This window comes from Sminthopsis crassicaudata, chromosome 1, assembly GCF_048593235.1.
Source record: "Sminthopsis crassicaudata isolate SCR6 chromosome 1, ASM4859323v1, whole genome shotgun sequence".
In the NCBI taxonomy this organism is placed as follows: Eukaryota; Metazoa; Chordata; class Mammalia; order Dasyuromorphia; family Dasyuridae; genus Sminthopsis; species Sminthopsis crassicaudata.
Genome location: NC_133617.1, coordinates 176927619 through 176951289, shown reverse-complemented (window position 1 = coordinate 176951289; position 23671 = coordinate 176927619). Strand labels below are relative to the sequence as shown.

The 23671-nt window shown below is 38.4% G+C and overlaps 1 long non-coding RNA gene across 1 annotated transcript in view; it reads right to left on the bottom strand.

The window, feature by feature from the left end:
* The window catches only part of LOC141553340 (uncharacterized), a 53749-nt gene that overhangs the window by 8294 nt on the left and 21784 nt on the right, over window positions 1-23671 (bottom strand). The window contains exons 2-3 of the long non-coding RNA XR_012485412.1: window positions 22836-22947; window positions 15433-15564 (exon numbers count right to left, since the gene is read on the bottom strand). This is a non-coding gene — a long non-coding RNA (uncharacterized LOC141553340). The remainder of the gene's footprint in view (window positions 1-15432; window positions 15565-22835; window positions 22948-23671) is intronic.

Sequence of the window (23671 nt, the reverse complement as noted above, 5' to 3'; positions counted from 1 at the left end):
TCCCATGCTGGGCCCTGATGAGACAAATAAAAAAGAGTGAAATAATTTCTATGCCAAAGGTTCTTAAGCTGAGGTCCATGAAATTTAAAAAAAATATATATATATATGTATATATATATATCTTGCTAATATAATTAGTAGCCAATATAATTGACTTCTTTTACAAACCTATGTTTTATTTTATGCATTTAAAAGCATACTTTTAAGAAAGAACTCATCATCCTGACCAGAATGTCCAAGGGATCTATGATATAACCCTGTCTCAGCTATTATAAGGAGTGGACCCACAAGGCAGTCAATTGTCACTCCCTTTCCAGTAGCAAAGATAACACTGATCTGATCCTTATTTCCAGAGCATGAGCTGGGTAGGGGAGTGAGAAAGAAAGTGGTATTTTCCTAATGGAAGGAAATCTACAAAGATGCTCAGGATGGGTAGACCCTGGTGTCCTGAAAGATGGCCAGCCTGATGACAGCAAGTTATAGTGAGATAAATTGAGTTTTTACTCACTCATCAAACAAATTATGAAGGTCCCAATGGGTCAAGCTATGGATTGAATGCATGGATATACTACTAGTGAGCTTTATACACTGGTACTAAAGCCAGTGCCCTAACTGGGCATTGAGAACCATGCTTTCATAAAGAGCTCTTGGACTTATTAATTTCAGAACCGTTTATAGTTCTAGTTTTCCTGCAAAGACAGAAAAGTTAGCTATTAGGGGCTTATGATGACCACCTTGCTTATTCTCATAGTCCTTTGAACTTTCTCATGGAGACTAACCAGTGAACACTTTGTGACCAGAGTCTCTTTCAAAGTTAGATAAGAATGAGAGGCAACATATTTTATTGGAAAAATTATTGTATTGGGAGTCAGTAGACCTCAATTTTATTTTTGTTCTTGGGCAAATCTCAGAGTCTCAATTTCTTGTCCATGTATAAAAAGAGGAAGACAAGAGTAAATGAAGATTCCACTCTCATTCCAGACATGATGGTTCCCAGGGCTGTTCTTTTGGAGTCCCTTTAATTTCTAGTATCTTAAACTTTTTAGGGGATTCATGTCTCCTTACATGTAAGGAAAGCTGGTATAAAAAAGCAAGATGGTGTAATGGGTAAATCATTGAACTTGGAGTAATAAAGGCCTGGTTTCAAATCCTGCTTCAGGTATGACTCTGCTGTGTCGCTCTAAGTAAATCAATTAATCTCTCTGAGCCTCAGTTTTCCCATCTTCAAAAGGAAGATATAATTGCACCTACCTCACAGAATTATTGTGAGGATAAAATGAGATAATAGCTGACATTTATATAGCATTTTAAGATTCACAAAGCACTGTAACTATGTTATTTCATTTGATTTTCCTAACAACCCAGTGAATTAGATGATATTATTATCCCCATTGTACAAATAAGACTGACAGAGGTAAACTGTCTTGCCAAGAGTTACAGAACTGGGAAATGTTTGAAATGAGATTTGAACTTAAATCTTTCTAATTAAAGACAGCTAGATGGCAGAGAGAATGAAGTGTGCTGCCTGGAGTAGATTCATTTTCCTGAATTTAAATTCACTTTCAAACATTTACTAGCTGTGTGACCTGGGGCAAAGCACTTAACTCCATTTGCCTCAGTTTCCTCATGAGCAAAATGAACTAGAAAAGGAAATGGCAAACCTCTCCAGTATCCTTGTTTAGAAAACCCTAAATGGGACCACAAAGTCAGACATGACTGAAAAATGACCATACAACAACCAGAATTAGAAGTCTAATCCTTTATCACTGCATTACATAGCTGTTTACTATACCACCTAGCTTTTAGGTAGTAGCTAACTTCTTTTCTTTCCTTCCTTTCTATCTCTCTTGCCCTTCTTCTTTCCTTCCTTTCCTCTCTCTCTTCCTTCCTCTTTCCTATCCTTTTCCTCCTTCTTTCCTCTTTCCCATTCCCCCTTCCTTCTTCCTTCTTTCCCTCTTTTCCTTCCTCCATCTCTTTCTTTTTCCTTCTGTCTCTCCCTCTCTCCCTTCCCTCTTTTTCTCCTTCCTTTTCTGTCTCCCTTCTTTTTTCTTCTGTCTCTCCCTTCCTTCTTTTCTCCTTCCCTCTCTCTCTCCATTCATTCTTTTCTCCCTCCTTCACTCCCTCCCTTCCTCCCTCCCTCCTTTCTATCTCTCTTGTCTTTTCTCCTTCCTTCCTTCCTTCCTTCCTTCCTTCCTTCCTTCCTTCCTTCCTTCCTTCCTTCCTTCCTTCCTTCCTTCCTTCCTTCCTCTTTTCCATTCCTTCCTCCCTTCTTCCTCCCCTCTCTTTCTCCCTCCCTCTTTTCTTTTCTCTACTCCCTTTCTCCTTTCTTTAATATTTCTTTCCTTCTTCCTTTTCTTCCTCCTTAATTTCCTTCTCTTATTTTCCCATTCTCTCCCTACTTACCTCCCTCTTTTTCCTATTTGCCATCCTTCCTTTATTCTTTCTTATCTTCTTTCTTTCTTTCCTTGTTTCCTTCATAAGTAGACAATAAGAACATATGTAAAGAGATCCACAAAACTTAAAGTCCCTCACCTTTTAGATTGGCTAAGATGACAGGGAAAGATAATGATGAATGGTGAAGGGGATATGGAAAAACTGGGACACTGATATATTCTTGGTGGAGTTGTGAACTGATCCAACCATTCTGGAGAACAACTTGGAACTATGCCCAAAGGACTATCAAACTGCATATTTGATCCAGCACTATCTTCACTAGGCCTATATCCTAAAGAGATCATAAGAAAGAGAAAAGGGCCTATGTATTAAAAAATGTTTGTAGCAGCCCTTTTTGTAGTGGCAAAGATCTGGAAGCTGAGTGGATGCCCATCAGTTGGAGAATGGTTCAATAAGTTATGATATATGAATGTTATGGAATATTCTTGTTCTGTAAGAAATGACCAGCAGGATGATTTCAGAGAGTCCTGGAGAGACTTACATGAACTGATGCTAAGTGAAGTGAGTAGAACCAGAAGAACATTGTACACAGCAAAGCAAGATTACAAGATGATCAGTATTGATGGATGTGACTCTTTTCAATAGCAAAATGATTCAGGTAGTTCCAAAGATCTTGTGAAGAAGAGAGCCATCTATACCCAAAGAAGACTGAGTATGTAACATAACATAGCATTTTCACTTTTTTCATTGTCGTTTGCTTGCTTTTCATTTCCATTCTCATTTTTTCCCTTTCTGATTTGATTTTTCTTGTGCAGCATGATAATTGTGGAAATATGTATAGAAGAATTTGCACTTTTGAACATATATATATTGATTACTTGCCATCTAGGGAAGGGGATGGGGAAAGGGAGGGACAAACTTTGGAACACAAGATTTGGAAGGATGAATGTTAAAATTTTCTATGCATATGTTTTGAAAATAAAAAGCTTTAATTAAAAAAAGAAAAAGCCTTAAAGTGCTATATAAATGTGAGCCATTATTATTATTAATATGCAAAATAATTTTAAATATAAGACTCCTGAAACAAACCTGTTAAACTACCTTATTTTTCCTAACCTACCACTATCAACATCATCAAAAAATACTAAAAAATTGCCCCTGTCTTCTTTAAGATAAGTTCTTCAAGCATTTCCTATGTGAGTTCTTTTCTCCTTCTAAAATGCCCTTATAATTCATTTTAACAGGGTTTTATCTGCAATTTTTAAAAATGGGAGAAGGGAATGGAGAGATATGGCCACAATGAATGATTTGCCCAACATAGGCATCCTTTCTAGGAGGGTCAAAATAACAAGTCATATTTACGTAGCCCAGAGACACATATAGAGCTTGGGGAGCTTGGAGTCAGTATTCCCACGAGTCCATAAAGCTCATCCCAGGGTATGCCAGTACACTCTGCTTATTCTCTGCGCCTACTTTGATATAGTTCTTTAAGGACAAATAATAATCCTGTGGGTTAGATAATACAACTTCTATTCTTGCTTTATAGATGAGGAAACCACAGATCAGAGACATGTTAAGTCATTTTGCCAGGTTCACACAGTTCTTAAGTATCGGGGTCAAAAAGGACCCAAATCTAGGTCTTCAGCCCTCAAATTGAACCTTTTTCCCACTACAGCCTATTGCTTCAGCTAAGTCCAGGAATACATAAGCTTTGTGTTTAAGGTTAAAAGAATTGAGAAGAGAAGGGATTTTGTAGGGCTGATGGAGTGTCATTCATCTAGATTGGGATCCAAGGAAACCAGTTTAACTTTTGGCAGGAAGGTTTTAGGATAATTAGGAAGAATCTCCTGACTGAAACACTGATGAGATGTGGGAATACTAATCTAAGAGGAAGGATCTGTGAAGCTTCCAGATGAAAACTTGAGAACTGGCTCTCCAGGATGATTTTGGCCTTTCTAATGGTTGGGGCTGGGAATGGGGCTGGTCAGTTGATTTCTGTTAGGGTCTGTTGTTGTGATTTGAAGACACTTTACTGAAGAATCTGGTAAGCCAAAAAATGCTGAAAGCAATTATTCTATTTAACAGGTTTAAGGCAAGAGCATGTATCTGGATACATCCATGGGAGCACTGTGGGGAGACAAAACAGTAAAGGAAGGATACTAAGGTGACATTTACCCTTAAATAGCTATCTCCAACACACGTACACACACAGACACACACACATACACACATACACACACACACAGAGGTACTTAATTCATATTAAGGTCTAGTCTGATACCTTCAAAACTGGACAGGTAAAAGGCAGGGAGAGGATATGATTGGCTCCTAAAAGCTTTCAGGTACAATAGCCTTCAAGCCATGGCTATGACCTGACCCATCATTACACCAAAATTTTCCCCTGTTTTTCTGGTTCTATTCTCACTCTAAAAAATAAGTCAGTTTATATGTTTTATAAGAAAGGGTGGGGGTGGGGGAGAAAAAATTGAAATGGAGGAGACTGAAGAGGAGAAGGCTGGGATGTGGGAAGGGAAAATGATTTCAAGAATTTGAAAGGCTGTCATACAGAAGATGGCTTAGCTTTGTTCCGTTGGGCCCCAGAGGACAGAAATGGGAACAATGAGTGGAAGTTGCTAAGAGGCAGATTTGAGCTTGTTGTTAGGAAATTAGAACTATCCAAAAATGGAATGGGCTGGCTCAGGAAATGGTGGGCTCCCCCTAACTGGAGGTCTTTGAACAAAACCCAGTTGAGGTCAGATCTGGAATTTTATGATTCTGGGAATTCCGTTAGGTCTGATTAGTTTCTCACTTCAGATGTAGGAGGAAGGAGGTGGAAATTAGCTAAGAAATGGGACTTTACAAGGAAGCTAAGTGGCACAATGGATAGAGCCCCCGGAGTCAGGAAGAAGTGAGTTCAAATGTGTTCTCAAACATTTTCTAGCCATGTGACCTTAAGCAAGTCACTTAGCCCTGGTTAACTCAAGGAGGAAAAAAAGAAAGAAAGAAATTGGCATAAGCCTCATGTATGTCAGATTCTAGAGAAGGGTAGGGCAGGAGAGGAGGATGCCAGGTAGGGGGGTGGGAAGAGGTTCAAGGAATAGGCAGTTTATTGTTCTGAGAAATAGCAGGCTCCAATCCAGAGGTTTCTCTACATTCCAAGGTCCCTTTCGGTCTTATGATTATATTACTTAGTCTATGTAGTACTTGTTTTCTCAGAGAACCTAAGTGCTTTGGAGACATCCTAGAGATTAGAGTAACTCAGGCATAATTCTCTTTAATTCCCTTCTGTTCATTTGTTATTACAATTAGCATTATGTCAGTACTTTAGTGACTATGTTAGAGTATATATCAGAAAGTCACCAATACTCAATTCAATAAACATTTATTAAGCATTCACTACAGGGAGAGTCTTGTGTGAGGCCCCAGAAATATAAAATGAAAAAATCGCAATGCCCTTGCTCATGAGAAGCTTAACTCTAAAGGAGGAAAAACAGCAGGTTCATAAATAACCATGACAAGTTAAAATATGGTAAAATGCCTAGAAGAGGTCAAACTGGCGGTCCGATTGGACTTTACAAGAGTCCAGGTGTGGATTTGAGACAAACAGATAAAAAAAATCCCACTTCTGTGGCTTGGGGCCTGAGTGATTGGAGAGTGTCTTTGGCTGAAATAAGAAGGGGTAGATTTCATGGGGAAGATGATTAGTGCAAAGATCTCAGGGACTTGATTATTTCATACTTAAGGGACTTAGCCACCATCACTATGTGGCAAAGCCACGTCCTGTCAGCTCCCAGTACAATGTTTTCTCATTTATCAGGGGCTTTTCTTTAAACTTGGAAGCTTGTCTTTGCAGAGAATTGACTGAGGGGAGGTTCCTCAGATGGGCTAGTTTGGTGAGCTGCCCCCATGGCAGACCTTGTAGGTTTTTTTGTCTTTGTTTGGAGATTCCCGATCCGGAGGGAGAAGTGACTTGTGGCCCGGAGTTCAGGGCTTGGAACCACGTTCCCCCACACGCTGCCCGGCGTGTCTGTGAGTCTCCTTTATTCTCATCCATCATACTGTTCCTGCTAATTACATTGGCCACATCAATGGCACAGATTGTTCATTTCGAGAAGCCGATAGAGGGGACTACCCAGAGAGGTGCTAGACCTCTTACAGGAGTGTCAGGTGTCACCCTGTAGGATATTAAAACTGACTCAAGATTGTGTCGCAAAATATTTTCCTTTTCACTATGCTAATAGGAACAAGATCATATCGATGGGTGTGGAGCATGGCAAGGTTTTCTTGCTACAGCTTGCTGTGGCTGTAATTTTCATCAGACATTTCAGTTCTCTAATGAACAGCACTCTAATGAGATTGGAGAAATCTGCCCTCCGCAGCTATCTGGCGGCCAAAGTTTAGAGACCTTCTTTCCCCCACCCCCATCTCCTTCAAAGTCCTGGTTTTAATTTTTTTTTTTTAATATGAACCATTAATTGGCCATTAAGTAAAATAGGAAAGAACACAATGGATTTATGATATTTTGAGAAACCAAACCAGATCTCAGGCATTCTGAGAAACAGGCTTTGCTTTTATGAGGTAATTATGATTTAGTGTTTACTCTCTCCCTGTTGAGTCTGTGGGCTGCCTTTAAAGTGGCTCTGGGATGAATGTCAAAATCGGAATTTACAGTCAAACCTTTTCAACATATAAAGCACAGGAGGAGTTTATTGTGTTTTTTTTTCTAAGCAATATTTCCTTCTGCATTTCTATGCTGTTAGATTTTGTGGTTTTTTCCCCTCCTTGAAATGGTACCTATAAATTACACCTCATGATAAGGCTGCTGTATCATCAGAAAGTGATTGTTTTTGCAAGTGATCATGAGAGAGCATGTCAATTTAAATAATTTCTTCCTTTCCTGCTCTCCTCATCTTCTCCCTTCACCCTCAGCCAGGAAAATCCCATCATTTGTGGCTCTATTTTTCTGGCCTCTCAGAAATGAGCAAGGGCTGATTAAACTTGATCAACATGAAACTTAGCCATCTTTACCCCCAACTACTGGGATTTTCTCTTCTATCTTTTTTTTTTTTTTTTTTTTTTTTTTTTTTTTTTTTTTACTTTGCCTTTTTGCAATCCAGTTGTTATTTGAGCTATGTCATCATGCAGAAGTTGTGTAGGATTGTTCTATAGGGGGAGATAATAGTTTCTGATGAGCAGGTCCCCTTGGTTAGAGGTTGAATTATTGTGGAAAAGGGTATTTATCTTTATTCTGGAAGCTTATGGGATGCAAGGACCCCTTTAAAGCCCTTGCCTCAAAAAAAAAAAAAGGTGATAGTTTAGAGTGCCAGACCAGGAGTATTCAAGAGCTGAGTTCAAATATGTGTGTGAACTTGAGCTAATCATTTAACCCATCTCCCTCAATTTCCTCATCTTTAAAATGGGGATAAACCTACCTCACAGGGTGTTTTTTGAGCATCAAATGAGATAACTTGTAAAGCATTTTGCAAAACTTAAGGCACTCCATAAATGCTATTATAATTATTTTAAAGGGAAGGAGGGCCCACTATCATATTTACAAATATCTGCCAAACAATATCTAGCAAGCCATGGCAAGTGTGATCACAGCTATAAAATACACTGGAAGAGCTGTCAGGTAAGAAAGGGAGGAGAGTTGTCCTGGAGGCAGGGACTCTTATTGAAGCAGGGCAGTTTTTTTATTCTTCCCTAAGTGATTCCCTATCTCATTTAACCTTATTGCTATTACCAAAACCAAGATGCTCTCTGTCTCTGTCTCTCTTTCTCTCTCTATCTCTGTCTCTGTTTTTTTCTCTGTCTCTGTCTCTTTCTCTTCTTCCCTGCCTTTCTCCTTTCCATTTCCATCTCCCCACATTTTCCCTCCTCCTTGCCAGTCAACCCTTACACAGACCATGAATTCCATCCTCTCTCATCTTCTCCAGCAGACTGTTACTTCAATTTTCTCTCCCCATTTTAGTCCATCTTACACAGGGCTGGCAAAGTAATTAGGCAAACTTCTGACCGTGTCAACTCCAACCCCTCCTCAATAAATTTCAGTGGTTCCCTATTGCCTTTAGAATAAGATATAAACTCTTCCATTTAGCTTTTAAAGTCCTGTATACTTGTCAGACTTATGGTACATTATTCTCAATATTATTCCTATTATTCTTGTGATCCAACCCAACTGGCTTTCTCTCTGTTGCTCATACACAATGTTCCAACTCCTTTTTTTTTTTTTTTGCTTCTTTCTTTCTTTCTTTCTTTCTTTCTTTCTTTCTTTCTTTCTTTCTTTCTTTCTTTCTTTCTTTCTTTCTTTCTTTCTTTCTTTCTTTCTTTCTTTCTTTCTTTCTTTCTTTCTTTCCTTTCTTTCTTTCTTTCTTTCACCTGTAGTCCATAAAACCTCTCTTTCTTCAATCCACAACTCAAGCATTGCTTTCCGCATGAACCTTTTCCTAACCACCCCAATTGCAGGTGCTCTCTCCTCCAACTACTTTGTAATTAATTACTTTGTATTTATAGTTAATTACAAAATAATTGAGCCAAAGACTAGTCCTTACAAGTTGGAACCTGACTATACAGTATGTGAGGTCCACATTCTCCTATTGCTATGTCTTTATTCTCTTTATATTTATTCTAAATATATTTATACATGTATTTGTTTAGAAGTAAGCTCTTTCTCAGCTGGGGAATATTTTATTTTGTTTTTGTTTTCCTTTTCTTTTCTTTTCTTTTTTTTTAAGCATCAGGAATCCCTCTGACAATCTGGCAAAACCTATAGACCTCAGAATCAAGTTTTTTTTAAATATTTAAACTATATAGGATTAAAATAAAGTCAATAACTAAAATAATTATCAAAACATTTTTGGGGGAAAAAACCCTGTTGTAGAAATTGTTTCATTTTTTCCTATTTGTAGTCCTAGTTTGCTGAATGAGTATTCAATAGAAACTTATCTAGAACCCTCAGAGATTCAGATCTCTCCCAGCTAGGTCACACTGCAGCCCAAGACTACATAATTGTACTTTATTTTTTGAAAAATCTGTGACTTCATTGGTAGAGGTTCTACTTCCACAGATGTATCTCACATTCTGAGTTGTTAATGAAACACCATCACCTCATGGCCACTCTTCCAGTTGAGCCTCCTTATACAAAGCCTGGACTGATCCTTGACTGACAGACACAGCCTGGGTTCCAGCTGGGCTGGACCATACTTGCAGCTTTTTCAGATGAGTTAAGCCCATAAGAAGCAGTTTGTTAATGGTGAAAAAAGCAAAAGCTGTTATCATTCAGTCATTTTTTTCAGTCATGTCTGACTCTTTGTGACTCCATTCGGGGTTTTCTTGCAGGTGCGGAGTAGTTTGCCATTTCCTTCTTCTGTTCATTTTACGGATGAAGAAACTGAGATAAACAGGGTAAAAGAACTTGCCTAGGGTCACACAGCTAGTAAGTATTTGAGGCTGAATTTGAAGTCAGGAAGATGAGTCTCTCTGGCTCCAAGTCTAGCATTCTATCCACTGCACACCCAGCTGCTTAGTACCAGAAGACCTGGGTTCAAATCTTTGCTCGTCATATTGCCACTGAAATCTTGGACCAAGTCACTTAGTATAACAGGATTTCAGTTTCTCTCCCTATATCTGGAAGGGGTCAGCTCTAAAGTTTCTTTTGGCTTTAAATCTATGATATCTCCTTCCCTTACCCCATTTTCAATCTGCTCCAAAGTCCTGTATCTTTTATCTTCCTTTTATCTTCATGATATCTCTTCAATAGGCTCCTTTGTCTCTTCTGACACTGGTACAGACCCATACCTCACTGATGGTTTATTACAAAAACCTATTGATTGGCCTCCCTGCCACAAACGTCTCTCCGCCTCAGACCCTCTTCGACTCAGCTGTCAAATTAATCAGCCTTTTTTCAAAAATAGATTTTTATTTTCAAAATATATGCAAAGATAATTTTCAACACTCACCGTTGCAAGACCTTGTGTTCCAAATTTTTTTCCCTCTTTCCCCCAGCCTCCTCTCCTAGACAGCAAGTAATCCAATATAGGGTAAACATATACAACAAATTAATCTTCCAAATTTTGTCTTTGTGACCTTCCATCAGTCACACAGCCAGTCAGTAAACATTTATTAAGTTCCTACTACATACCAAGCACTATGCTAACTTCTGGAGGCAATGACATCATTCTCTACTCTCAGTTTCTTTCATCTATCCTTTTACTTCACCTCCTCCAGGTACTTCAGTTAACTCTCCTCACTTCAGTCCATTGCTAGTAAAGCAATTAGGTATACCTGTGAACGTCTAACTCCCTATTCACTAAACTCTAATGGCACCCTATTGCTTCCAGTTTCAAATATAAAATCCTCTGGCATTTAAAGCCCTTCACAATCTGTCCAGCCCCACCTCTTTACCTTTCTAGTCTTCCTTCACCTTACTCTCTGCCTCCTCTTGGATGCAGTGACATCAGTCTCTACTTTGTTCTTAGATCAAGACACTCTACATCCAGACTTGAGACATTTTCACTGGCTGTCCCTCATCCCCTTCCTCATCTCTACTTCCTTCAAGTCCCAGCTAAAATCTCATCTTCTCAGAGAAGCCTGTCCTGAACTTCCTTAGTGATTTTCCATCCATCCATCCATCCTTTGTGTGTGTGTTTGTGTGTGTTTACATATAGTGATTTGCATGTTTTCTCTCCACCTTAGAACTCTTTGAGAGCAGGAATTGTGTTTTAATTTCCTTTCTGTCCCCAACATATGTTACCTGTCACATAGTAGGCATTTAATAAATGCTTACTAAGTGATATACTTATATATAAGGATACATTTAACTGCCTGAGACAGACAGGCTGATCTTATTCACAGTGAAATATTATCAATATATACATTATCACATGTTGAATTGATAAGTGAAATGAGTAGAACCAAGAGAACATTGTACAAAGCAACAAGATTATGCAATAGTCAATTCTGATGGACACAGCTCTTCTCAACAATGAGGTGATTCAGAACAATTCCAATAGACTTGTGATGGAAAGAACCATCAGCATCCAGAGAGAGAGCTGTCAGGATTGAATGTGGATCACAACATAGTATTTTCACCTTTTTTGCTATTGTTTTCTTTCTCATTTTTTCCCCTCTTCCACCTATTTTTTCTTGTGCATATTGTGGAAATATGTATGGAGGAATCGTACACTTTAACATATATTGGATTATTTGCTATCTAGGGGACAGAGTGGTGGAAAGAAGGGAGAAAATTTGGAACACAAGGTTTTGCAAGGGTGAATGCTGAAAACTACATTTGAATATATTTCGAAAATAAAAAGCTATTATTAAAAAAAACATTATCACATATCTTAATAGCAAGTGTACTCTAGAATCTCTCAGACAGGTTCACTAAGGCTGACTGTTAAATTTTCAGTGTGCATATCCACATCACAGAAATGGGCAAACATAATAAATATATCGAGGTTTGACTTTTTGCTTTGTTGATTGTCCAGAAAGAGATGAAGAAAATGTTAATCTTGCAAGTTAGGTTTAAAAGGTGGGCTGGGTCCACTTTTCCCCAGGCTGTTACTAAGCATTCACCCACAGAACTTTTTTCATTTCTCTTTTCCAGGATGGGGGAAATGGGCCACAAAGGAAAGACATAGGACAGAAAAATTAAAATGATGAGAATAATAGATGAGATATCAAGAAATCCTAATCCTAGAGTCCTTCGGGTAAACTTGCCCCCCAACTCCCTCGCCTCGCCACCCATCCAGCATCTCTCCTGCGTGTCCAGTTAAACAATCATTCTGGGTCTCTTTAGCCGCTCTAGTCTTTTCAGCTGGGGTAGTTGACCCCCGAGTTTCCTTTTACCCCAATCTTTCTCACAAATGCCATTTCATTCATGAAAGCGGAGTAGAGAATTTTTAGCAATTAAGTACTAGATAATAGGACGTTTTAAAAAAAAAAATCAAAACCAAAACCCAAACTTTTGAGAGCTTTGAAGTAAACGTGTCCTGTGCCCGCCTCTTTGTTGTATTTAGGGAAGGCCCAGAAAACCGCTACTCTTCCTCTTCTTTAAGGTCCGGGAAGCCCCCGAAAGTTTGCTTCTTTTTGACAACCTGGATTCCCCCTCTTCCCCACCGCCAGCCTGGCGATCAGCGCCCGCGCCGCGAGGCAGAGAGCCAGCCAATTGCCCCAATCTAAATCACAGAGCATCAACACGGCGTATTCTCTCCAAATTACAGGGCAAACAATCACGCAGGTAAAATTAGCCAAGGCACTAATTATATAGCGCAAGTGTGTAAAGGATATAGAATGATAAATGGCAAACAGCGGAGCTTGTGGTGTCATATCGTGTAATCTCCCTCGCTGCGGAGCGGAAGAACAAAGGGAGAATTGTGCCTTGTTTGTCTAACATGCCCTATATCACAAATTGGAAATCCTTCCTAATTAAGATATTGTTAAATTTCCTTTGTTAGTAGATTTTAACAATGTTAATTAGGAGGTTACAGTGATCATTGTTCATCTAACAAACAATTAGGGTGATTTGCATTGTAGCTTTTGCAAGACTTGAAGCAACCAGGAAGTTTATTTATTGGGGGGGGAGGTATTTTGGGGGTACGTAAGGAGTATTTTATCGCTTTTTGTTCCCTCCTCCTCCCCCCGCCCTCCTCAGGCTTGTTGAATTAAAACCAGGCATCTGGAAATATTAACACTTTACATGTGTCAAAGAGCAGCCTATTTAGAAAGCACTATTGGAGTTCAATAACTTCACAAGCTGGACCTTCTCTCCCCAGTGGTCCGGGAAATCCGAGAAAACTTAGGCTGGTGCTGGTGGGAAGGAGTCAACCTTTTGAGAAAGCCCAAAGCCCCACAGTCTCAGGTGAAGGTTGTTGATTGAGAAAGGGAAAGCAAGGGGAGGGTTGGAAAAGCAAGAGAAGAGAGGAAATCCTTTATTCCAGAGATCACTTATTTTCAGGAGCCTAGAGCTTACAGACTGAAGGAATCCAGTTTTCAGCTTTGTTTATATTTTTGGAATTGGACTTTGTTTTTTTATAGACTTATAGAACTGCATAGATGGATGAGTCTTCAACCAGTGCATTAATCTTATTTTTGGCATCCATGACAAGTGACCATCGAGCCACTGCTTTGATATCGTCAGAGCAAGGAACTCATTTCTTTTTAATGCACCTCATTCTATTTGGGGATAATTCTTCCTCATGGGCTTATAGCTCCTGGTTAGATTGCTCTGAAGGCAGTTAGTTGGTAAAAGGAAAAATTGGTTTGTAATTTTTTTGGGGGGTGGGAGTTATATTATTAATTTAGTATCTGATATTTCTTCCAGGGACTGAAGCCCTATTCCAATGCTTCTTCATTTCTTAGTGGTAACGTTGCATTTTCCAAAACCCGTGTCTCTGAAATAAGTTCTGGTCTATCTTAGTAAACTGGAAGTCTTTTAAGTTCCGATTGAAGATAGCGAGAACCAACAAAGCTAAACTTGGAAAACTTCACCTGTCAGATGATAACTTCTTTAGGCTTTAGCACAACCTGATATTGTCTAGTAGTGAAACATGGAGTAGGGGGAGAATCTATACCTGTGGGCCACATCATGGAAGTCGGATTTTTTTAAAAAAGGTTTTATTTAGTTACTTCAATATATAATCTCGCAAGCTTTGCTTTAGCTTCATTCCAGAAGTTTTGGTATATTGCTTCCTAATTGTCATCTTTGATGAATTTTTTTTGTAATTTCTATGATTTGTTTTTTACCCCAATTTTTTTTTAGAATTAAATTATTTAGTCTGAATTTCTTTCTTTCTTTCTTTTTTTTTTTTTTTTTTTTTTTTTTTGAGGCTGGGGTTAAGTGACTTGCCCAGGGTCACAGAGCTAGGAAGTGTTAAGTGTCTGAGACCAGATTTGAACTCAGGTCCTCCTGAATTCAAGGCTGGTGCCCTATCCACTGCGCCACCTAGCTGCCACCTAGCTGCCACCTAGCTGCCATCTAGCTGCCACCTAGCTGCCCCCTAGTCTGAATTTCTAATCCATTGTCCAATAGTCTTTTATTGAATGTGGTCCATTATGGTCAATAAATGACATAGTTAATGATTCTATTTTTCTGTACTTATTTGTGGGGTTTTTATAATCCAGTATATGTCAGTTTTTGTAAAGGTGCTCAGATCAGCTGAGAAATATTTAAATTCTTTTTTGTTTCCATTTCATACTCACTAGAGATCTACCATAACTAACTTTTTAAAAAATTGATGTTTAATCTCAATATAAATAAAAAAAATAGAATCTAAAACCCCTAGTAAAATCATACCATAAGTACTATTTATACTGGGTTAATTTGCTTTAAATCTGCTTCAATTTTTTCCTTTAGTGTTCTTGCTGTGTAAAGTTTGTGTGTATGTAAGAGGCTCTGGACCTGAACCTCCTGGGGGACAGTTGAGACGCCTTTGTGTCAGGACTCACCCGAACTCAGGGAGGAGTCCAAACTCTAACTGGGAAATATGCAAAAAAGACAAATGGGCTATAAAAGAGCGAGCCTGATAGTGAGACCATTGGTTCAAAGGGTTTGATCAGTATTGCAACTTACTGTATTGGACCAGATTGTTCTCCGGATAAATTTATAGTCCTACTTTGGCCATATGTTGAGAAGACAAAATTCAATGGAAAAGACATTGATGATGGAAAAGATTGAAGGAAAAAAGGATTGCAGAGGATGAGATGGATGGAAACAGTGAACACGAACTTGGACAGACATCAGTAGATAGTGAAGATCTATGGAGTCACAAAGACTAAACAACAACAAAAATAATGTCCTATCTTTTTAATTTCCCCACAATCTTTCCAATATTTTTTTCACAATTGGCTATTTTTCTCAGTTTCACAAGGGTAAGATGATACCTCCAAATTGTTTTTAGTTTACATTTCCCTAATTGTTAGAGTTCTGATTGGGGAGGAAGGAATATCTCCACTTGGTAGAGTGATAGTAGTATCTTTTTATTCCTTGCTTTTCATACCTTCAAAATGAAGTATAGGGTGTTCAGGGAGAACTAATACCTGTAGTGTGAGAGATTGCTGAGCACTTTTCAGGTGTTCATCCACTTTTGTTATCTGCCTGGTACTTAACTCTCACCTCAGTTTCCAAGAAGTTATAGAACGTGCAGTAGCCTCAGACGCAGTAAATCATCTCTGCAGGTGGGATAAAGCAGATTGAAAATAACCATGACTTAGGAAGGTGTCAACCTTGGGGTTGTGAAGACTTCCTTTGGAAAATAGGCAGATGAGAACAATTTATTCCAATAGCCATAAAGGTGACTGAAGCAGATGCTATAGAGTGCTTAGAGCTTGTTCAGACATCAAAACCACCCATTGACTTTGCCAGTCATCTTAACTTTTATCTCGCTACTGGACTTTGCTCTGGAAGAGAGAGGCTGATGATTTTGTGGAGTTTTGTCTCACTTAAATCCAATTTACATGAGTCAAGACATTACCTCTTTGAAAATGAAGGACAAAAAAAAATGCAAACACCTTCAAAGGCATGAGCATAGAAGAAAAATAGATTTCTATCCTTGGCATCGAAAGGTAGCCTGGAAACCATCAGACTCTAAAGCTACTTTAGAAAACCCACTCTCTTATGGGGGAAAAGTTTCCTTGAAAAGGCAGCCAATATTCTTAGTGAAAGAAGGCATTGAATTGGGAATCAGAGTCAGTGACACAGAATCTGAATCCATTTCCTTTCTTGGTTTGGCCAATAATGCGCCATAGAATGCTGAATAAGTTTTTCAATTGTTTTGTAATATAGAGTAACAACCTATTTCATAGGCAGTATGGGAGCTTACTATATATTGATCCTGTGAAAGAACTGGCTAGCTCTTCAGGCTAATGCTGGGTCTTCCCCCGGGAGCACCATTTAAGTCGTTAGTATTTAGCCCCCTAGGATGGTAGTTTTCAAACATTGTCTTTGTGGATATCTGAAGGGGACTATTTCTTCAGGGAAAAAGATCCACTGAATCCTCAGTCCAATATGATGCTTATTCTGCTTCTCAACAAGAACCCTAATTTAAAATAATAGGAAAAAAGCACTACTTTTGATGAAACTTGAATTAAATCATTAGTTTATGAAAACAAAACATTATTTTTAAAATCTCATCATCTTCTCACATTTATGACTAAAATAGCCTACTGACTAAGCAGTTGATAAGTCTCTTGTCTCTCTAGTATTGTATATAGCTACCAGATTAAATTCTCTTTAACATTACTTTCATCCTATCACTATCCTTCCAGACAACAGTCTTTAATATCTTTAATAAAAAAACTTCTTTGATTGTTTTTCAAGGCTGGTCATAATCTAGATCTTCCTGACATTTAGAAATATAGCTATCACCAATCACCGAGTGTCCACAAGAAGGTCACTTTATTTCTTCAGACCTCAGTTTCCTCACACAAAATGAGGAGAATTAAATTAAAGGGAAGCTCTACCACTTTATGATTCTCTGACTTAAAAAAAAAAACAGAATTTCCCAGCATCCCCTCATACTTACTGTGTTTTTGAAGAAGGTAGGATGGTGTGATGAAAAATGTGCTTTATTGAGAATAAAGAAGACCAAGTTTAGAATCCTTATTCTTCCACTTGTTCTATTTGTGTGACATTGAATAAGTCACTTAATTGTGTCAGTTTACTCATAAGTAAAAATAAAGATAAGAGTTTTTTTTTCTAGCTCTTGATCTGTAAGATTTGGTCAAATTATTCTCTTTCTTGTTGCACAAATATATCAAGCTTATCTATGAATTTGTTCAATCAAATACAAAGACCTAACAAACATTTATTAAGTATCTGCTATGTGCAAGATGACATGCTTATGTTTTCCTCTTTTTTTCTGAAATGTTTTCTATCCTCCTTATAGACTTTCTTCTTCAAAGCTCTCCAACTTTCAAGGATAAGCTCAAATTTGATCTTCTCTTATGATGCTAGACCTCATTCATCTCCTCATTTTAATCAGAGAATTTCAGAATCAGAAAAGAGCTCTACAAAATCTCCAGCAAGTGATCACCCTATGATCACTTCACTCTGTTTAAAGACATGGCACATAGTAAATGTTTATTTAATGTGTACTAGCTGACTGATCAACTAATTTCAGATTATTTAACTTTACTAGCTATCTTCTAAGAAAGTCAAGCTGTCTACTTTCTATCTCTAAATTTCATCCTTTTGTCCCATTTTTTTGGTGCTTTCCCATAGGCTATTTACCATCTCTGGAAAATACTAGCTTTTTCCCTCTTAAAATGGTTTTCTCCAAGATTTAACTTTCATTTCCTACAAATTTCTGGATTCCCCTTGTTAGTGCCAATTCTCTTTGCAGATAGTAATGTTTATATATTTTATTCCCCCAATACATTATAAACTCCTTAAGAGTAGGGATTGTTTTGTTTGTTTTGTAGTTGTATCACCAGTGCTTAGTCAGTGTCTTGCAGATATTGTTGTTCAGTCATTTCATTCATGTTCAACCCTCTGAGACCCCATTTGGTTTTTTTGGGGGGGCCAGGGATAGTAGAATGGCTGCTTGTCATTTCCTTCTCCAGCTAATTTTACAGATGTAGAAACTGAAACAGGGTTAAGTGACTTTACAGAGTCATGTAACTGGTAAGTGTCTGAGGTCCAATTTGAATTAAAAAAGGTGAGTCTTTCTGACGCCAAGTCTACCATTCTTTCCACTCTGCCATCTTGCACATAGTTGGTATTTAATAAATACTTGTTCAATTTAGTGCCTAGTACAGTGTCTTGAACACAGTACGTACTTAACAGATACTTGTTTGATTCAATTATAGGAGTGATGTGGAACTCAGTAACATTTTGAGTAGCCCAGTTTACTTTTTGTGAATCTTGCTGTAAAGATAAGTTTCCTTACATTAAGCTGAGAGAAGTGTTGCTGGAGCTTCTATCAATTATTATTAATTTTGCCCACAGTAGAACAAATTCTGCTTCTCTTTCTCTGAACTTCAAAGATTCATAGCTTAATATACACAAAATTAACAGAAAACGATGCAAGACATTAGAATGATGCACTAAATTGTGTCATTCACTTCTCTCCCCTCCCAAAAAGCAATTTTCTCTGTTAACAGGTCATGTCAACCTAGACATAATTTGCCCCATATCTGACAAAGTCCTTCCTAGCATTTAGGGCTGACAAGTAGGAGAGAATCAATAAATACTTGATGATTCATTATAAGCTGATTCTTTTTCCATCTTTATCCATCCTGAGAGGTCCCACATCCCACTTTGAGAACAATTTCCTGAAAGGCAAGACTGTGACAAACCTCAACTTCTCACCTATGAACATCCTATAAAGACGAGGATTGTTTCATACAAACTCTTGCCATTGGATTTTGATGACTTGGAAGGAGAAAAGGAGGCTGACAACTTTGGATAGCTCTGACTCACTTACACCTAGCTCAGATGCAAGTCAAGACATTACCTGTCATCAGTCCTCTTGAAGAATGAAAGACCAACAACAACAACTAATCAGTGGCCACTTTTACCGATCTTTATTTTTCCTCTCTATCCTTTTCTCTTGACTCACACAGCTATTGCCCTAATTCAATCATCACTTTCATGATGTCATTAGTTCTCTTCTAGAAAAAATCAAAACAATAATGACAATCTAATGTAAATTCCTTGAAAGACAAGGTTTTCCATTAAAATTATGACAATTGGGAAAAATAAAATACTATTAAAATTGCAATGACCACTGTTACTAGTGATTAATATGATGTTCTCCAATATGGAAAGCTTTTAAACTATATCATGGCCTGAGATTTCATTGATGAGGAACTCACTCCATTAATATAGTAACCATCAGCCATTTTTCTGGGATTCATAGAGAGCTGCTCAAACCATTGAAAAGTTGAATGATTTCCTGACTGTCTCAAGGCATAGGTCAGCACTGGAATCCATATCTTCCTGACACTCAGGTCAGTTCTAAACCCACTCTGCCAATCTGCCTCTACTCCATGGTTGCTTCTAGGGAAGCTTGACAGGTGAGGAACTGGCTTTCCATTTTTCAGACAAGGAATGCTTTTTCAAGGAGAAAGCATAATATATTCTTAACCTTTAAAAAACACCAGCATCTAAACTACTTGGCATTCAACTTTGAACACTAGCTATCTTTAAATGGATAAACTTTTTCAGTTCTTTTCTCTCCATGGAAGGATGGAGGCAGAGGACCAATTAAAAAAAAATACCTGAGGTAACAACCACACAGTGAGGAGCTGAGAGAATATTCAGGCTTTGAAATTCTTGTAGCTGATTACCATGACAAAGGTTGAAACAACTTGGACAGGAAAAGGCACAAAAGGAACTTACAATTCTCTTTGCAATTCTGGGATTGTATTTGTAATCTGTCTTTGCCAGGAAAAAAAAAAAAAGATACTATAGTGAATGACTGAAACACAATGGAAAAAGAGAATCTACTCAGATGGAGGAGGACTAACAGGATCAGTGTATGTGCATACATGCACAGGGTGTTGTGTGTACATGCATATTTGTACATCTGTATATATATACATAATATAGATAACTATGGATAAGCATGCAATGGCTTATATATCTATATTTTTTATATCGATATGGTACGTGTTTATGCATACACACACCCTGCAGAAGAGGTTGAATTCTTGTCATGAGTAGTAGCTTAAAATTATTGAACGATAAGATGAGTTTAAAAAACATACAGCATGAGTTGAATACCAATTTGAGGTGGAGAAGCATTTAGGGAAATGACTAGGCTGAACAGTAGCATTTTCATAGTATGGAATGTGCCTCTTTAATTTGCTCACTCAACAGAGTCTTGAGTCGAATCGAGCACTTGTAGCCTGCTAAGTAAAATGCCATGAACATGATTAATAACATAGAGGTGAAGGCCCGGATCACTGGGCTGTGCAGTTTGGGGGTGTCACAGATGCAGGGATTTCTGTGAGAGTTACCAACAATTTGGACTTGTAAGGGACATAAATGAAGCGGGTGAGTGTGTCTGGCTTTCTGGACCAGCCCTTCGCTACCAAGCTGAAACTTTGCAAATAATTCCGATTCATTATAGTCTTCTCTCCTTTTGTAGTTATTCTGCTGCAGACACACAGGCCATAGCAAGGAGTGTGTTGTTTCAGGGAGCCCAGGATGGCACAAAGGAAGCCAGGCTTATGTACAATCCCCAGAGCTGTCACGCAAAGCTTTTCCTTTTGTTCAGAAAGAAAAGAGGAAAAACCAGGTTTTAGACTATTGTCCTGCTGCAAACTGGGCTTTTAATTGGCATGTTGGAGTCTGTGTATAAAAGGGGTTTGTGGTGACAGCTCAGAAGTAAGGCATCGTGGGGGCAGAAGTGACTTCACCTCAGGGTTAATTCTGGTTTGAGTTGTGTGTGTGTGTGTGTGTGTGTGTGTGTGTGTGTGTGTGTGTGTGTGTAGCTTCTTCAGCTGTTCCTGGCTCTTAGGAAACATGAGTGGTTCCTGTTAGCTGGGGAGCAGACAGCATTGTTATTAGATTATAGGCCCACAGTTAATAAATATGCTACATTAACAGAGCTTGGATGCATCGATCTTTCCCCACTCCCCACTCCCACTATTTGCCCCTGATGAGCATTAACAAAGCTGGAGCAGAAACCAAACCTTTCAGTCGGCTTCCTTTGGTTCCTCTGTCCTATAAGGTGCACCCATGAATAAATAAAAATGTCAGGGTAGCAATCCCATGTGCATCTGCAAAGTGCCCCTTGTGTAAATACTTGACGATGGCACGGATATTTAACATCAGGATAAAATCAATTGGAGGAGCTGAGTCATTAGTGAAATCCCTTTGGTGACTTTCACAACTAGATCAAGGTTAGTCTTCTGGTCTTCCATCCCTCACCTGCCATCCCCCCCACTGCATAATAAACAAGTCTGTGCTTTTGATTGGAAGAAACTACAAAGTCCCAGAATGTGTTTCTGGAAGAGCTTTTGAGATGATCTAGACCATCCCTTTAATTTGGTAGATGGGGAAACTGAGTCTCCAAAAAGGAAAGGGCTTGCTCAAGAGCATGCTTCATGCAAGTAGCAGGACATAAGATTCACACTCAGATTCTGACTCTAGAATACCAACTTTCACAGATTTAGTTTTTACCAGCACTCATTTAAGTACACATCCAGTTCTTCCGGGTTGTACCAGCGCCTTTCACAGTAATATTAGATCAATGAGACTTAAATACCCCATGGTGCTTCACTTCCAAACTTGAGATAAGGATAGACCATATAAAAACATAAATGAATAGGGAAGAGGAGTCCCCAAATGGGGCAGAGGCCTCAGATTTCAGTGTCATTACTTCTTTCATTTTACCCCATCTCCTTGTTAAGCATAAATAATCATGGAAATTTCCCAGACTCTTCCATATGGGGGATTGCATCAGTAGCACTCTGTGCTTGCTCATAAGGACTGAGGCCCAGTCCCCCGGTACATCTGTATTCCAGAACTTGAAGTCACAGACTTTTTACTGAAAGACTAAAGGATATCAACAACCTCCTCATGATGTTTTCTTAAATTAGGTGCCTCTCAGGTTACTTTATTAGTACAGGACGTAGAACCCATTTTAAGGGGAATAATCTTCAGAAATAAAAAACAAGGTCCTTTCAGTCTGGAGATTCCATATAAAGAGCAATTCTGGCAAATTGGGTTCATCATTCAATAATAGTAACTATCATCATCATTATCATCATCTTATTTTCTGGACCTATTATTTCACAGTCTCTCAGTGAGAAAACTCCCTCAACTAATGGATTAACAATTGTTTTGCAATAAATATAGTCTAAGGCACCAAGAGGTTAAATGAATTTGCCCAACAATCATAAAGTACAGTTGATGTGGGTTGAGGTCCCTTTAAGATTCCTTTCTGATTCCCAACCCTCCCCTTCTCTCCCCCCGCCCCAACCATGGCTGAAGAAGCTAGCACCTTTGATTCACAAATCCTGGTCAAAAGCACTCAATGATATCTGGGCTTTCCCATCCCCCACTGGATCTGAGCTAATTTGTTCTTCCCATCTCCCCACTATCTGTTCAGGTTTCCCCAACCCTCACAAACAGTTTCCTCCTTATGTAAAAACCCATTGACTTCTATTGAATGCTAACCCTGACCTAAACCGGCCAGGAGCCTGGGACTCCACCCACCTTCAAGATCACCAAGATCCCCCATTATAAAAAGGAAACCCTGGAGCCCACTCTTAGCAGGAGCCCCAAGCATGGTATCCTTCTGGTCATGTAAGGGTTCCTGTTTGCCCGGAGACCAGCTCTGGCCCTGGCATCTTTCTACCTTTACCCTTACTTCCAAATCCCTACAATAAACTTTTTTTTATTAATCTAGGTTTTCAGGCCTGTAAATTCCTTTACAGGGGACTCTGCACCATCACTAGACTGCATTTAATAATGTATCCTTGCACTGAACCTAATTTACTCTTACAGTCATCTCTTTCACTTTTCGGGGTTAGGGGTATGGTACTCCCATGAGCTGGAAAATCCATGTGAAGTTTTTTGATCTCCCTTCATAATAGAGAAGTCTGAATTTTTAAAGAGAACATATGTTGATAGTATACATTACATATATTTTATGCATTTCTAAGTTTCTGATGTTATCTTTGTCTACGTCATCTATTGGTCTTTGTATGACCAACATTCATACAAAACTTCTCCAAAATTCCCATTTAATTTTTATGCTGACCCATGACACACTGTAATGGAGAAAGTCACCATGTGGAAGGGATCACTGTAAATACATGTTGAAAGTAAAATTTAATCTAGGTCTATTTGACCCAAAGGCCAGCTTTCTCTGCTCTGCCTAACTGACCTCCACAAAACAACAATAACTACACAAATAAACATATAAATTATAATCTATATACCTAAATATATTAAATGTAACATATAAATAAACAAATAATTTTCAAAGTCTTATACATACATTACTTCATTGGATGAGTCTTATAACCTCCTGAATATATAATGATTATTTCAGATAATGATGCAGCTATTTTGTAGAAATAAATATAGATATATAGATATAATTTAGCATCTTTCCACACGAAAAGTTCAATATGATTTTGTATAAGTAGAGTTCAATTTTTTTCTAGCCTGTCATTTCAATTCAATTCTAACCAAGAAGAAAAGCAGTAGAAAGTAGCAACCTACTGACAGAACCATTTGCTTTTAACACATACTGGATGTGTTACTTTGGGCAAATAATTTAATCTTTCAGTGCCTCAGGCAACTCTTTTAGACTATAAA